This window comes from Oxyura jamaicensis, chromosome 5 (assembly GCF_011077185.1).
Source record: "Oxyura jamaicensis isolate SHBP4307 breed ruddy duck chromosome 5, BPBGC_Ojam_1.0, whole genome shotgun sequence".
Classification (NCBI taxonomy): Eukaryota; Metazoa; Chordata; class Aves; order Anseriformes; family Anatidae; genus Oxyura; species Oxyura jamaicensis.
The window spans coordinates 5714753-5732446 of NC_048897.1; the positions used below are offsets into that span (position 1 = coordinate 5714753).

At 35.7% G+C, this 17694-nt stretch overlaps 1 long non-coding RNA gene across 1 annotated transcript in view; it reads left to right on the forward strand.

Moving 5' to 3' along the window:
- Positions 1-2123: 2123 nt before the first annotated feature.
- The window catches only part of LOC118167523, a 67649-nt gene continuing 52078 nt past the window's right edge, over positions 2124-17694 (forward strand). The window contains exons 1-2 of the long non-coding RNA XR_004751179.1: positions 2124-2187; positions 2292-2371. This is a non-coding gene — a long non-coding RNA (uncharacterized LOC118167523). The remainder of the gene's footprint in view (positions 2188-2291; positions 2372-17694) is intronic.

Here is a 17694-nt window from a genome sequence, read left to right on the forward strand (position 1 = left end):
TTCACCCTATACTCTAGCTCTTGAAGTGTCCCTTATGTTCAAACTTCTTATAAACTGCCTCTTGACAGAAATCACTTTGGAATGCAGGAAATCTATGTAAAAAGTCTCAAAGGAATAGGAGCACATCCTTTGTGATGGTAGTCCCCTATAGGTACCAAGTAAACTGGGTTACATCTTGTAAGTAAACCTCTTTTCCGCAATCTTGATTTGTAGGCTCTATAAGATGTGAGGTTCCTCTATCCTATGCTAGTCAGTTAACTACTGTTTCCAGTATGTATTCTCTTCTGCTGTCATATTAAGTGAACTCAATGTTGGAATGTTTATCATAATCTCTTTGATGTTGAGTCATATAATCTCTGGGGGGAGGGTGCAACAAGCAAAAAATATGGTTGATGGAACTCGGAAGCCTATAGAAGGAAAAAAATGGCTTTCAACATGTTCTGAATTTGTAAGTTCTTTCCTCCATTTACCTTAATAATTCTGTTTGCCCATACTGGAACCTAACTGTCTCTGTGGACTGTAGGGGCTCTGGTCTGATCCCATCTGCTAGGTTTCCTGGCCTTAAAACTACTGAAGATCAGTCTATCAGGGTCTGATGTACATATCCAAAGGTGTTTTGGGTAAAACTGTTTTCAGGCAGTGAGCAAATATATCCATACAATAAGTGATGAGTGCTTTATGACTGGTGTTAAATTTGCCCCAAACTGAGTTACTGTTACATACTTGTTTGGTGTTTTGAAGTAACCAGTATGCACTTGTAAAATTACTCTTACCTTCGAAAGATTGAATTTTCCATTCTGAACTTTTTCATGTTAACAATGGGCAAACTGAGATACTGTTTATCACTTGTCACTTTAAAAAAAAAAAAAGTGTAGCCACTTTCAGTTATTGTTTGCTATTAGATAAAGTAGCTACTCAGCAGTTGAGGTTCTTAAAGTTTAATTACCTCCATGAAGCATTGCTATCAATTCTATAGCTTTTATGCAAGACTGTAAATGTTAATTTCTTCGACCACAGGCGAGTAATTACTGTGCTACTAAGTTCAATTTTTTCTCTACCGAAGATTTAAACCATTCTGGAAGTTTACTTCTGGCTTCCAAACAGTCACATGTATATGGTGAAAAAGGAAGCCGTGTATAATGTTTTATACTCCACCTACTAGTTCCTTTAAGTCATCTTCTTATTGTTTTTCCTTCCATTGTGTTTTGAGGACAGTGAAAAAGAAAGTAATATCCTGAAATTTATGTTTATTTCTTCTTTCTATCACTTTTTGCTAACACAGTTAACAAGTGCATGAAATTTTACTGTGGTCAATAGTAATGAGCTACATTTTTGTGTTCACCAACAAGAGTTAATGAAACTAATTAATTCCTCTTTGACTTAGTTGTGATTGTGAATGTCAATTAGCTTCCTCATCTGCAGTAACTTTACACTAGTATGGACGTTTAGAATTAATTAATCTTAAAGAAAAATAACTTACAAAATATTGTAGATGGCATTGGCCTTTTAATTTCCCTTTTCATAAAACTAACATATGGAAGGATTTCCTAGCTGGCCAACACAATGCCTTATGAAAGGTATTAGAAGTCTTGTGTCCAGCCCAACATGAACATCATAAAAGAAGGTATGTGGCAGGGGAGCAAGGAAGCTGTTCCTGAAAGAGTGAAATGTAGATTTCTCTGGAGAAGTATATAGTTTTATGACTAGTGATGTCCAAATGGCCCATTTACATAGATTGCTTTGTGTCTTTATGGAATAGCTAATTCCTTGTTGGTGAGTAGGGCTGCTACGTGTTCCCCAGCACAATTAGTATCCATATACTGTAGTGTTTTTTTAACTTGCTAATAGATATGCCTCTGAATTGAGAAGGAAGAATGCATTTTGACTTTTTTTTTTCTCAGCATAGTTTTCTATTACTTCCTTGAATACCTTGCTTTCTCAAACAGAATTGCATATTCTTTGAATCTATCAGTAAATCACTTCACAGAACTTCTCTATAACAATCTCCTAACCCTCTTTATGACTATCTTTTCAATTTAAAATTCTTAGAGAAGAAAGTCTTAATTTCTTATGTATCCCATGACAATGCAAAAACGTCTAAACTTAAATTCTTTTGCTTCTAGGAACTAAGAAGTCTACATAGCATTGAAGAACTTTTTTTTTAAAGGAAGATTGAAGAGCTCCAAGGTAAAATGCAACATGGCTTTCAATGGGGATATGCTTTAGAGTTATATATATGTATTTTATATTTTATTTAATCCTAATATGACAAAATATATATATTTTTTAAGGCAATGGAGAGCACCATGAGAATGTCATGGACTTAGTACGATCCAAGAGCTTACTTGCTCTCATTCTTCACTTCTGTACAGTAAGTAGTTACCTGTTGGTCCTTTCTCTAATTTGTTAAATCCTCTACATTTTTATGAAAAGCTGTTTCTGACCAAAAAAAAAACAACTTGGCATTTGTTAACTTATTTTTTTGAAAGATAAAAACCTGCAACTGATTGTTGAATTGATGCTTCTTTGAAACTTGAAGGATGGCAGAGGTTCTAAAAGATTCTAAAATTTTAATACATTTATTATAATCAGTATCCTCAATCAGTGATATTTTTTTCTTTAGGTTCATTTCATGTTCTATCATCAGCAATAACACAGGAATTTAATATATTTCTGAGCAGTACATCCCTCTTAGTTTCAGAAGCTAGAAAAAACTACTGTCATTAGCAGTTGCCATCCTCAGAGTGGCAAACATGGGGTAGACAGATCTTCTTTGTTTCCTAGTTGTTTGCAATATAATACATTTAGACAAAAAGCTAAAACTGGAAAGAAAAATGAAAAAAACCAAAGCCATGAAGGGGTGCCATATTTCTTCTTAGATGTGTGAATTTGGGACCTGAGAATGTCATTGCACATTAGGTAATTAAGATGTGGAACATATCACTAAGAATATTTATGTTGATAACCACTTACTAAACAAATGTGTAACTTCATCTTGTCTTATTTGCATGTCCAAGTGGAGAAATAAGGGAATCTGCATCTTGTTTTGTTGTTTCAAATTGTTAGTAAATAGTACTCATTAGTTAGGATAATGCAGCTAGAAACAAGAGTAGAATTTGGTTCTTATCAAAGTTATTTTATCTTTTAATAAACATCCTTAGAGAAGCAATCGCTCACTTCCTTAGGGGAGAATGCTGTTACTAAAATAAATTCCATTTTAAAATGTTTGCTTATGCATTTTTGTAAGAAGTGTTGTGTTAATTCACTTTGGTGCTAAGAGCATAGTAAAATGAACTATTCAAAAGTTCAAATACAGTGTAAAAACAATCTATCATATGCATGATATGGGTTTTAAGTTGGTATTAATACAATCACTTTTTTCTAAGCTATACAGTCATTCATCTCCTGTACAACATAATGATTGAAGTTCAAGAACAGTATGGGGTATTTTGCAAACAGAGAGAAACGTCTGTGTTGTTAGTGGACATCTTTAAGTTAAGGTGGTTGGTGCTATTAAAGTCCAAAAGTGCTACTGTGGCTGAGCAGTTACTGTTACTGTGTACTCTTACTATTTTGTATACAGCTTTGGTGTTTCTGATTTGCTTTATAATTAAAGTGGCACTATATTGGTGGAAATTAGAGGCAGTTGAGCCTAATTAGTTTAACAGGTTTAAATAAGCTGATTTAGAAGAAAATACTTTTAATTGTTTATAGTTTTTCATTGTTTATAGTCAAAGCAATGTTACAGGTAGGGTTTGTTGGTCTTCATTAGCTTGTGCTTAGATTTCAGGGATAGTTTTTTCATTATGTCTATGAAAGGAAATAGACTGACAGTTTTCAGATGTGCTAAATTATATTAGACATAGACTAGCTTATTACTAAAGTTTTTTGAAGCATATTGTCCTAGCTTGATCAAAGAAGTAAACAAGCTTTAGCCTGATTAACCTATAATAGTAATATTCTTTCCTTCAGATGTATTTTCCTTCTGACAGTATGATCTTGACTTCTCATTTTCCTCTTATGACAATGTTTCACCAACCTTAAAACTAATTTAGGAGGAAATAAGCTAATTGTTTTTAAGAAGTCAAGTAGGAAGTTTCTTTTCGTACATGCATCATGAATAGCCAGTTAGACAATACTAAGTCAGATGCTCTCAGATCACCTAATGAAATTTAACCTTCAGCATTCCTTTTTATTCTGACCTCTACTCCTAGGATTGTTAGTTTTATTTCTGAAATATAAAATACTATGTGAAAACTATTTCAAATGACTGGGATGAAAAGAAATATACTTGTCTTAAAAAAATATCTGAGGAATTACAGGTTAATTCACTTTGTTTCATTCTGAAAAATGAAGCTGAACTAATACATTTTTAAATGCCCTCAGGAAAACAAAGAAATAATTATCCTCAGATATTTGACTGAAATATACTGCATCAAAATCAGCTTTTTCCTGACAAGCTTGCGATTCCTGTAGGTAAGCGTAGCAGTAATCTTGACTTCAGCAAGGCTTTAATATGGCCTCATAATGAACTTAGGTGAGCAACCTAAGCAGTTATCAGCTAGGTAACGCTGGTGTGAGTTTTCCTGACTATTGTTACCCTCAACTATCAACGGATCACTGTCAGACCAGGAGGATATGCATGGTGGATTTCTACAAGGCTGCCCATGTGTTTGTGCCCCCTGAGTGACTTTTTTTGCCTCTTCTGTATGAAAAGCATTGTATCTCTTATAAGATAATAGGGAAAAAGGAAGGAAATGGAGTCTGTGGCTTGGGATCTGTGAATTTTGCACATGCAGTAGCTAAAATCAGCAGCCTAGTATAAAATAAAACCCCAGGAACTTCAAGAATGAAGAACAGGAGTAACTTACAAATGATACTAAGCAAGCAAAATTGGAAAAACTCAGCAGTACAGGATTAGGTTAAAAAGTAGCCTTAGTTATACTGGAGACATGGTTGAAAAAATAAATATTAATATAGAAAAGCACTATGCTTGAAGAGGATCAATGAATGGCAAGCATAGTACACAGTTGCATGTAGCAGTTCTGCACTTATAAAATAGTTATAAGTCATGTGAAATATCTTGCTTTATCAGAAGTACTATGTCCCTTTTGGGCACAAAGTATAAGTCCATTTTCAGGCCACCTTCCACTTTTGACCTAATAAAAAATAGATTTGTTGAGTTTAGGGAAAGAAAAGACTCTCACTGAGATTAGGATGAGAAGGGGTATCTTTAAACTGCAGCCATGTTGTGTTAAGCAAGATCTTTTTAATTATAAAAGCAGAGGAGCACCAGAGTTTACTGCCTATAAGGGTTAGGGATATCTCATATTTGGAGACTTTTAGCTATAGATTAGGCTGGTATCTTCTAGAAATGCTTTTGTTATCTTAGTTTTTTTTGCCTTGGAGCTTTGGACCGTGAGGGTGACTAATGACCTCTGAACACCCTTTTCAACCCTCCAGCCTCCAATTTCCTAGTGATAAATCTGAAAGAATCTTACAAAGGGAACTCTGAAGAATTACTTAGGAAAAAAAAGCTTTTTATTCTTTTTATCAAATGACTGGCTTAGACTGAGAAACATGTATATACACACGCACTTTTATATATTCTGCCAGTATTTTAGTTTGAGAGTATTATATGATGCTAACAAGTGTTTCTTCACAAACATTTTCTATTGTTTGCTGGTTTTGTTGTTTTATGTGATTTATGATGTTATTTAAACCAAAAATATAGTTAAAATATAGTTTTGACCACAATAAAGTTCCCTCAGGAAACCAAAATTGAACAAACTACACACAAGTGCTTCCAGAGTCAAAACTGATTTGATAACAGAAGACAATCCTGAATTTATTAGTTACAGATTTTCATTATATGGATGCTTAATTTGTACTTTAGTCAGTACTTGGAATAGACTTTCTTTTTGTCGGTGTTCTTAATCTTTAGATCTCAACATGAACAAAGAGCAACTGAGACCAAAAAGACATAATGAACGGTCTCTTTCAATTTGAATACCTTCAAAATTTTTTCTTGTCAGTCATAAAATGTAGAACTTGAACTTAAACATGCCTGCTGGAGGAATTGCTGTGATTTATTAGGCAGTCTAAAGTGTCCAATTCTATTTACTGTTATTTGGTACCCAACAATTTCTGATAGTTCTATTTTCACTTCCAATTCATTTACACAGATTCATGTTACTGCACAAAAGCAACAACTGTTTACAGTCTTTGCTTTCATGCTGTTATACTAAGTGCTTCAGTTGGCATCTGCTGTTTTGTGCTGTCAGTCACCTGTTCAGTGGTAGGGCACCTCCTACTGTCTTTTATCTCTGTGTACGTAAAAGAAATGATCAATGTTATGTGTACCAGTTGATTTAAATACTTCCTGTTTCATTTGTGTAGGTTTGCCTTGTCAGAAAATAGGTAACTATTCAATCTCTCTACATGCCAACTTCTCCTGAGTTCTTCTGTTAGACCTGACATACAGCCAAGCCTCATGGGCAGGAGGTATCAGATGTGAAGAAGCAATAGGCTGCCTTCCTGAACACAAGGCTAAATGCAAATACTAGAAACATATTTTACTTTAATAATAGTAAAATAATGCTTCACAGATACAATACGGACATAGAGACTGGATACTGAAGTAATCAGTTTTTCACATATGTATTTCTACATTGCACAAGCATAACTGATGTGTTTTTGTTCTTGTTGCTGATGACTATGGCAATTGTCCACCCTATTAGCTATAAGCAACTTCAAGCTCTTGCACAATTCTATACATAGTTGGGTTATGTCATACCAAATGAAAGGTTCCCATGTTTCTATCCCATCCTGTGGGATATAGTGTCCAGCAAATGTGAGATTCCTGTTTTCTCTCAACACTCTTCAGTATATACCATTCTGATAGTATAATTGAAGACTTCATTAGCATAACTAAGTCACATTTCTTACTCTGTATTTTAAGGCAGGTCCAACTCCAACTTGAATTGAAGCTTAATCCTAAATTGCTGTCTATGTATATACATAGATTCTGAGTTCAATCTGTTCCTTTGATGTATACATAGGATTAAAAACATATGGAACACTCTGAGAGCAATTATGTTATGGATACAAAACTGCAAGCATCTAACCAGATGGATATGGAATCTTTTCCAGAGCAGTTATTTTCAGCAGTGCATGAAAAAGTGATATAGTTTTAAATGTCACTACAGAGGTGCAGTCATTAGGCGTATCTTTAGTAAATCTGCAAAAATAATGTTATTTGTTGGTGGTGTTCAAATGAAGAATAATTACTTGATTATGCAGTTGCAATTCAGGAATTTTAGGTAGAGAGACTGATTTCTGAAATCCACAGCTCATGATAGTTTTAAAGTCAAAACCACTTACTTGACAGGTATCAGTTTTAACAAAATATCACTTGTATCTGTCCAGGACATGAAATTTAGAAGGAAGTCCCCAGTTCATGAGTCACTAGTTACACTACAACTGAGTTTGCCTACAGCAACACTTCAGTCAAAAATCTAGTGCAGCTTTCATTGTTTTGCTTTATGGAAGGAATCTCCATATTGTTTCCTAATCCTGGCATATTTTTATTTCTTAGCAATATTGAAAGTTTAAGCAAACAAAATAAAGTTTCCATCAGAACTTTATAGTAGGCCCAGGTCAATTGTAAAAGACAAATATTATCCCAGCATTGCGAGCTTTTTTTTTTTAAAAAAAAAAAAAAAAGGAAAAAAGAATCATGTCTCATGTCTAAATATACTTAGAGGAAAAAAAATAAAAGGTCTTCAGTTACACTGAAAAATTTGAGATCCCAGCTGCATCATTCAAGCTTGGCAGTAAGAATATACAACTTTTAGAAAGTAAATTCAGTTTTGTAGCTAATGGTCTGACCATCATGTATAAGATCTGATTGCGAGGAACTAAGATATAATTTAGATTAAACAAAAGTATTTCCATTTGCTAAAATAATTCACTTCCTCTAAATGGAGAGCAGAAACAACTGCTGTTACTGTGTATCATTAGCAGCAATTCTAGAAACAAAATCATAAAGATACTTGAAGAAAGAACTGTGTGGCAGTTACATTTAAAAAAAAAATAGCAACAAAAATGAATGGAATCAGTAGGTGTTGTACAGAATGTGATAGTATTAATTGTCAAAATACTAGTGTTGAAACAAGAATTGGGTATGACTGGGGTGGGGGGGTAACAGCTTTATATTTCCCAAGGAGTGGCCTGGGCTAGCCTGTACCAGTAATAGCTCTACCAGAAACTCTTGTACTGCTGGAGACCCTCATCATATGTCTGCTACTGAGAGTGTGTTTTCAGTGATACTTGAGAGATGTGCATGCTGCTGTTGGATGATAGTGATTTTAGATTAAAAAAACTGCTATCCCTGCTATTGCAAAGGTAGAGAATTTACTGTCTGTGAAAACTACAGCCTCTTAACTTCTGCTAATTATTTTCATGTTTTGTGGGAAAATAATTCCTCTGCCTCTTGCTCATTTATGAATTACTAAAGAAATAATACTCTATCTCCATTTGAACAGGTGAAATTACATTGAACAAAAATACAGATGCCCAAGTGAATAAATGTCTATATGTAAATAAAAGTATACGTATCAACAATTGAATTAGACATTACTTTAATGGGAAAATTTAGACTGATAGATCAAGCCAATTTTAAACTTTAAAATAGAACTGAGCTAGGCTGGAAAACAGAACTGAGCTAGGCTGGCATTCATTAACTCACTTCGTGCTAATGGTTAGTTCTTACACAGTCAAACACAGTTCTTAACACTTGAATCTTAAATTAGCTGTAGCTACACGCTACCACAGAGATGATGCTAGGTAGTAAGGACTGACAGCTGAAGTCCCTGAGGTCAAGGTGAGCAAGCTTCAGAGCACTTCCATGAGGACAGCCAGAACTGAAGAGTGACTTTTCTTTTTCCCCTATCTCTTTTCACTTTAGTGTAGTGTTTTTTATATTGCTTGCCCAGCCAGGAGGAGGATCTCATCTGTTCCCAGTGGATCATATCTTGTTTATGGTTTTGCCGCTTGTCCTTCTTGTGTGTTCAGCAAGATGCTGATGCATCATTTGCAGTGCCTTGTGTTCGTTTTGTTCTTTATTCTTGATTTTACAAAGTATCTGTGATCTTGATCTCACAAATTATTTGTTGCTGTTTACATGTTTTCTTATGCTATCTGAGTGCAGCTGTACAAGTCTTTGCCTTCTTTGGAGGTCACACTGCTCACATGTTTATGTAAAACACTTATACAGGGGGCCTGCACTAACAAAATACATTGGTTACAGTATTTTAGTATGCTTGGGTTCAAGGCAAGCTAGTATTTTTCTACTCTGAATGCAATTCTCAGGTATAGACGTTATGGGCCTCTTGAATGTACAGCTGTAAGAGTAGGCTGCTACTGGACAGAGACATATTTGCTGCTTACTAAGAAAAAGTTACTGTATGGGGATCTGCATTCATATTATCTGTGAACAGCTGCAGAGCTGTACCAGTTCAGTACCCACATGTTCTACCCTTAATAAATGAACTGTATAATAGCACAACACAGAAATCAATACTGGAATACCGATTCCTAGTCCTTAATGCCACTGAGTTCATAGAATAGCAGCTCATGATGGCTGATGATCCTAAGTAAAATAATGATGGTACACATGCAATTGCTGAACAAAATACTTTGTCTTCATAAGCAGTGGTAATACTATAGTAGCACAAGTTTCACTGTAGGCTCTGTCCCACATGCAGAATTTTTATCAGGAATCTGTCCTACTAAATGCATGTAATTCTTCATATTTAGAGGTTATATCTACCCAAAACAACTGTATCCAACAGATATGACTAACTCTGTTGCTTTTGGTGATATACTTGAGATCTGTTTAATAAATAGTCTTTTTAATGTTACTCTGTTGGGTTGATCTCAAATCTACTGGAAGTATTAGAATGGTATTTTTGGCAAGGATAATTTCTTTGAATAGTGTCATATACAGTCCGTTACCTTTTCTGAAGTACTCTCCTGATGATGTGGGTGTAGGACACAGATCGATTTTCATAGTTGTCTCTGAAACACTTCTAGCTCTTCTAGGAGTGTTTTCTTTGGCTCGTTTAGCCGCATTTGTTCAAGGGAACTTCTCCCTAGCTTTACAAATGTTGCTGTTTACCCCACAGTCACTGGAAATCATCTAGTTAGGAAAAGAGATTCACATTTGTCATCACTAAAAGGACACTTTTTTTTCCCTTGAAGAATTATGTTGCAAGGTTCAAATATGAAAAGGGCTTTATTGGTTCATTATGAGACCTAACATGCTCAAGAAACCAATATCAGTGGTTTCTAAGTAGGCAATGGCCTCCACATTGCTGCTACAAGCAATATCCAAAGTACAGTAGATGTTATGTTCCCACAATAACATCACAGATCTCATGGAAGTACTTGAGACCTGCTAGCTCATTTCAGTTTCATTCAGAATACGTAACATGAAGCCTTTGAAACTCTATGCAGGTGTGCCAAATATTGTCAAAAACTGCCTAAGCTGGCATGACACGTTTCTCAAACCCCACTTCTAAAGTCAGTGTAGTCCTGGCTCCAGAGCTAGTTTTGAAAATACCCTTAGAGCTAGTCTCAGCAGCCAGGGCTGCATTATGAAAAATGGTTTATTAATGGCCCAGGGAAAAACCAAAATGTTTATTTGCTAGGATGTTTTTCATCCCTTATTTCTGCCACAGGGTCTTAGCACACACAGGTGCACATTTCCAGGGAACAGAAAAAAAAGATGGAGAGTTAGTGCAGCAATCATAGGTTTATTAGCCATTTCTGATATTACACATCACTTTAGCTACTCAGAAAAATGATCATTTAGGAAACATGGTGATTAATAACTGAGGAGTCAGGCTGCTGCTTAATATTCATCTGTATTAAATCAATTCCACTGTACTGTAGTCTGGATCATTAAAATAAAACCCTTTCATCAAAATAGATTTCTGGTGTGTTCAGTAAACCTGGTGCCGAGGGAAGAAAAGATTACCATGCTTCTTTTTGCATTTTCTGAATCTAGCGCCAGTCACTAACTGTTTTGGCTCTTACCAGGAATTGGAATAGGCTTAGTCTCTTGGTCAGGACAGTTCTTAATTTGAAGAGTTCAACTGAGGTTATATAAAACGTGAGGACTGAGGAGATTTTTGCTGTGTGCTGGTATACCTGTTAAGCTGTGTTTTTACTATCAAGCACTTAAAAAGGGGGAAATATATACAAATATGTCTCTTGCCTAAGAATTTGAGTAGACTATTGCCTGGTTGAGATTTGAATTTTGTTTTTAAATGCTTTGATCCAGCTGATAATCAAGTATTTTCTTTAAGCAAGCTGTTCATTTGATCCAGTGATCTCAAGCTTGAAAAGAAAGCTAGGTGTCAAAAGCAGGTAGGATCTGGAGGAATGGTCTGTGAGAGACAAGACCACAAGACCTCTGCCCGGGTGCTCTCTCCTGTTCAGGATGGGACCTCCACCTACTGGCCTTGATGGCACATTCAGCAACAATATGCCGTGAGCCTTTTCCTATGCACAACATCTGCAATTATAAAAGTCTCTAGACAAATAATTTTCCATATGCATTAAAATTATCTGACTGTGCATTGATTATCAAAGGCAAATTTAGAGGACATCTATATTTAATATACTACCAGCACTTTGATTTCTGCCTTTCTGTTTTGTGTTGATTAGACTGCTAAAGCAGGCTGCAGCTTTTTATTAAATTTAGAGAATGTCAGTCAAACAAAAGGTGTTTTATCAGTTTCCTCTGTGAAAGGAACATAAATGGGAACATTGGATTTAAAAGAAAAAAGATGACAAAAAACGGCTCATCTCTAACCATTTGATATCATCTGCAGTTTAGAACCGGAATATATATATATATATCAGATAAAAGGAGCACCTTTTACTGCCTTTACCATAAGCCATAACATTTTACATACAAATATATAGCAAATTTTGAGTCCTCAGTGAAAATGTTTTAATGCATCTCCACGAAGGTTTAGGTATATATATTTTGATGTGTAGGTGTTACATATTTTTGATATGTAGTTGTTTAGGTATATGTGTTTTGATATGTAAGGTGATACGAATATAGCTAACCTTGAATGTGAGCTGCACAGTAAAATATTTCTGATAGCGCTGTAGGCTGAAAGGCTTATAATGCAGAGTTATCTTATCCCTTAGATTCTAATTAAGGTCATTTTCTGATAACAGATTTCATGCCCATACTGATATTCCAAATGTTCCTAGAGTAAATTCAGAGGAATAAAATTTGCAATGAGCAGGAGGATACTTATGTCACCATTGTCTATGGCTATATTAGCAAGTACTATGGCATAAAAGGAGAAAATCTGTGGAGTGTTATTAAGGAGGATTGGATATCTGTAATATGCTTGATGGGTGAGGAGGTGAGCTGCTTTGGACTAGTTTTACTCGGGTCCTAGAGACTGAGCATGGATTAATTACTGGAGGGCATCGAGTACTGTATGCACATCTTTCAGTTTTGTTTCACCCAAAAGAAATACAGTTCATATGCTCTGAGACTGTTCTGTAAGGCAAGCCAAAGCTCTGTGACCAGGCACAAACAGGTTTGTTTCAAAACTGCACCCTGATCCTCACTAAAACACTAATGTATACATTGTGCTATTTTAGTTTATCAAAGAAGATTCAGCTTCAGTTGTTGCTAAATACAGCATCCAGACAATTTATCCAAACAAAGACTCCATTTGCTTATGTTACTAATTGCCACAAGGTGAATTAGATAAATCAGCTTTGTAACAAGTATAATCTGGGGGCCATGTTCATAATTATAATGAGAGGCTAGGATGTTCTTCAATTTTTATGTGCTGCTGCAGCTTCAACTTAGACTAGAAGAAACTTCCTACAGTGGCACCTGATCTCTTTGACTCAATAGTTAAAGATGAAATAGGGTAAGCAAACCTTCTCTCACCCTCCTTATTGCTCACCAGATCAGGACTGTTGCTTTCATACCTTAGCGATTAAACGGAAAGGGTTAAATTAAAAGCTAAAAAGTATTAAATATGAACCTTCCGTACCATTACCTCCTTATCAGACTTGTGAAAATTATAGGTGTAGCTTATAAAATAAATTTATTTTCTAAGAGTTTGTTTTTCAAGTTGCGCCAGTACTAACAAACACTTTTGCTTTCAAGGATCATTACTCATCAATATAATTTTTTCCAGATAATTTGCAGGAAAATAAAGCCATTCAGTCCTTATGGGACAAAGTTAAGACTTTAACTCTTGATTCTTCATCCTTTGGGCTACCTTCTTCCATGAACATATGATATGGAAATGAAAACAGATGCTTTCCCTGTAAGGCCCAAGTAGACGTTTCTGGATGAAAAGAGCCACTGAGAAATGAAGGAAATAGTGCTTTCCACTGACAAGAAGCAAGAACATAGAGTAATAGAAAAGGCAGGAATGTAATCAGGCAAACCAGTCATTTTGCCTAGCCTTGTTGTTGATAGGTAATACAGCACCAGGTGTTGATGATTTACTAATCATGTTTCAGTTGTGAAAAATTATATACAATTATCAGAAGTGTTCACTATAATTGTAGCGTTAGCTTCATAGTCTTGATGTCTGTCTCAGATATGCTAGATGTAGAGATGAATTTTCACGGCTTTCTACTTTTCGTCAACAGCTCATATAATATGCTTACAGGTATAATGAGCAACCAAGCAACTGGAATAGTTTGAAGATTGCTAACCCAGCAGTTCTGGAGATCATACCATGCTTCAAACTGCAATTAGCAAGTTCTGGTTTGGCTTAATTGATTACGATTTCCAGCAGGTTACTTGTACAGTTGCTTTGTTGATATTTTTCTCAATTTCTTTTGGCTGCTTTTTGAATTTCATCCTGGGAAAAAGTGAATTGCAACCATTCATTCACTTGGAATGTCTACTTTAAAGGTGGACAGTTACTGTAGGACTTTGAATTTGTTTTCAGAATTCATTTTTGTAGTATGGTTAGTCATGGTTCATTACTTGCAGCATCTTTATTTTTCTGTTTATCCCAGTTTTAAAAGGATTAGTGTTTCTGTACCACACTGAGACCCTTAGAAAGACCTTGTTAATATGGGTTGACCTTTTAGGGTGCTGTTTTGATTGTTGTGACAAACAGGTATATTTTCTCAAGTATTCATATTATAATATGAATATTCACTGAATGCTTGAGCGGTTGAGCGGGTCCAAAGAAGGGCGACGAAGCTGGTGAGGGGCCTGGAGAACAAGTCCTACGAGGAGCGGCTGAAGGAGCTGGGCTTATTCAGCCTGGAGAAGAGGAGGCTCAGGGGCGACCTTATCGCTCTCTACAGATACCTTAAAGGAGGCTGTAGAGAGGTGGGGGTTGGCCTGTTCTCCCACGTGCCTGGTGACAGGACGAGGGGGAATGGGCTAAAGTTGCGCCAGGGGAGTTTTAGGTTAGATGTTAGGAAGAGCTTCTTTACTGAAAGGGTTGTGAGGCATTGGAACAGGCTGCCCAGGGAGGTGGTGGAGTCACCATCCCTGGAAGTCTTCAAAAGACATTTAGATGTAGAGCTTAGGGATATGGTTTAGTGGGGACTGTTAGTGTTAGGTTAGAGGTTGGACTCGATGATCTTGAGGTCTCTTCCAACCTAGAAATTCTGTGATTCTGTGAATATTCAGTGAATATTAAGAAAACAATTCAGTGTTCTTTCAGATACACTATGGATGGTTGGAGAGCTTGACAATTATTCCCACATTGTATGTAAATATCAGCTTGATATAGTGGACCAAAGGGTATTTGGAGTGTAGTGGTCATTTAGAGATTCAAATATGACTTTAAAATAATTTTGAAATGCAATTTCTCATTTTGGATAGAAAACCAACTTTTACCTATAAACAAGTAATTCTGCTGTTTGGGTGTCTGTTTTAGTCCAAAACTTTTAAATAGATAGCTAATTGAAGCCACGTGTCTAAGTTGCAGAGAACACAAAACCGCACTAGCTTATCTCTTGGTGTTGTGAAGGAATAAAATGGGTGATTGGATGAAGCTTATTCCTAATGCCGATTAAATGAAGGATTACTGATCTCTCTCTATTTCTTTATTGTTAGTGTCCATTTCTGGATATATTGTAATTAAGCTCTCCCAATAAGCTCATTAGTAAAGCATGAGAATTTTTGTTTAATATACCAATATGTTCAAAGCTGGTTTATTTGTTTAAAGAAATAAGCTGTTTTTGAAAAGTGCAAAATTTATTTTTATTCTGTTAATGACAGATCAGCAGCATTTTGCTGATCTAGAGTTCAGTGTAACTGTGAAATTATTCAGAGAAATTATACATTTTTAATCAGCTACCCAGTCTGCACCATATGAAGTACTGATTTAGCTCCTGCAGTTCCAAATCATTTGAGTAACAGTAAGAGTAACGTCACTGTAAAACATTTCCAAGGGAAATCCACTTGGATTTTAGTACTTGGATTTTAGAAATTTTCAGAGTAAAATATTAGTAGTCATTAAAAACAGAATTTCATTGTAGATTAGGGTGCGATTAGCTGTAGATTAGTTTTCTTCAGATGGTTTATCTGAGCTATTCTTCTTTATAGTTTGAAAGCAACCCCAGTAATTATTACTAAATAGTACTAATTTTATGTTTACAAGTTTCCTATAGAAAGAAATGGAGGGCAAATTTTCCTGTAAGCTCCAGATCAGTCTCTATCTAATGTGGAAGAGTTTATGATGTCTGCAATGTTAATTGAACAGTATTGCCAGAGTAAATGCAGATCATATCGGAGATGCTGGGAAATTTAGCTGAAGTTCTTGATTTATCACTCTAAGTTGCAATAGCTCCTTGAAAAAAAAGAGAAAAGGCTAACATGGATTAATTCTGCACTTGATTACAAGTATAGCTATTGTTAAATACTCCGTATCATGTGTAAGAGAAATTACCGTTAAGCCTTGTAATGACTTACCTGGTTGTGTGGAACAGAAACAGTCTAATGATCTGCTGCTATACACTTTACACTTGTATACTACATGGAGGTTTCATCTTTTCAGTTGCAAGCTTAGGAGCAGGATACATAAAGTTACAGTGGAAGGAAAGGAGATGGGTAAAGGAGCGGTAGATCCTCTTCCATATGTGTTGTGTGCCCTGCAGCTCACTCCACCAAACAGTTCAGATCCTCTTCTGTTCTCCTTCACCCTGACACAGAGATGGAGGGATAGCAACAGAATCACAAATTGCAGTTTTTAAGCTGAGAAATTGTCAGCTCCTTCAGCACAGGAAAAGGAATGATAATGAGAAGCCAGCATTTACAGAAAATCTTGAAGACTGTTTTCATGAACAAGAATAGTACTTTAGAAGGACCAGAATGTTTACTTGTTCTTTACTTGTTCCAAACTCTTGATCTGCTATGACAAATATTTTTACGACTAATAGGAAAATATTCTTTTTCTACTCATCAGGTTTTGCCCAGAATCTTTAGCATCAATGGAATTTATAATTTTGTCTGAAATACACTTAACACTGCATGATTTTTTTTCAGCTTCACATGAGTTTGGTTGTTGAAGTGTGTTTCCTAACAAAAATCATCAAAACTGCAGATGGGTTAGGTCTGCCATTACTCAGGATGTAGGTCCATCTCACTGATCCAGCTGGCAAAAACTCTACCTTGGCACCAATATTTATCACTAAATATCACTGAAGTAGAGAATAATTATGTGGTTTGGCTGGAGAACTTCTTCTGCTCTCACAGATCTGTTCTGGTAATAAACTTGGTAATTTCTTGACGCATGAGGATGTGCCTGGTTGGTTCTCTGTGTTGCAATGACTCTTGAAGTTCGTTGTGTCTTGTCAGAAGTTATAGAACTTCATGAAAACTTGAAAAGTATTGTCTGTTCTTTTTCAAAATATCTAAAGAAAGTGGCTAACTTTTGATTGGGACCTGGCCCCCTCTCTTCACTTGGTGTCTTAGAGAATAAAGAAAATGTATTTTACTTCTTTTGTATATGTTTGAAACTTTGTCTTTGTTGCTAAATATATGTTCACAAAGACAGGATTTATGTCACGTACTTCATTCACTCTTGCTGTCTGTTAGTGTCTGAAAGTCATAATCCTGTGAATTTGAATCCCACGCTTCTCCACTGCTAATTGTGATGTGGCAGACAGAGGATTATGACTTTGAGGGAAGAAGAAGCAGCTGGAAAAGATGACCATTTACAAAACTAAAGTTGTCTTTGCATTAAAACATTTTTTATTTTCCTATTTGCTTTTTTAAAGATCTTGCAGAGAGAGGACATGATTATAATCTGACGGCTCTTAATACAAAATACTGGCTTTAATACAAAATAAATTAAACTATTGATTTCCACAGCAAAGCAATGACAAGGGAAAGGGGATGTCCAGCACTTGAATGATATCCTTGCTTGGTTCAGGACACAGGCTTCTTATAACCATCTAAAGCTTCAGACATGGCATGTTAGCCAGAATTTAATGAAATGTATTTATGTCATTTTCCAAACTCATTCAGTAATTTCACCCATTTCATCATTCAGCTTTTGTATGCATAGAACGTAACCATAGGTCAAAGGAACATGAAGAGAAAAAGAGAAATACAAGTTTTTAAAACATCCGCTTTCACATCTGCCAAGCCATTATACTTCCATG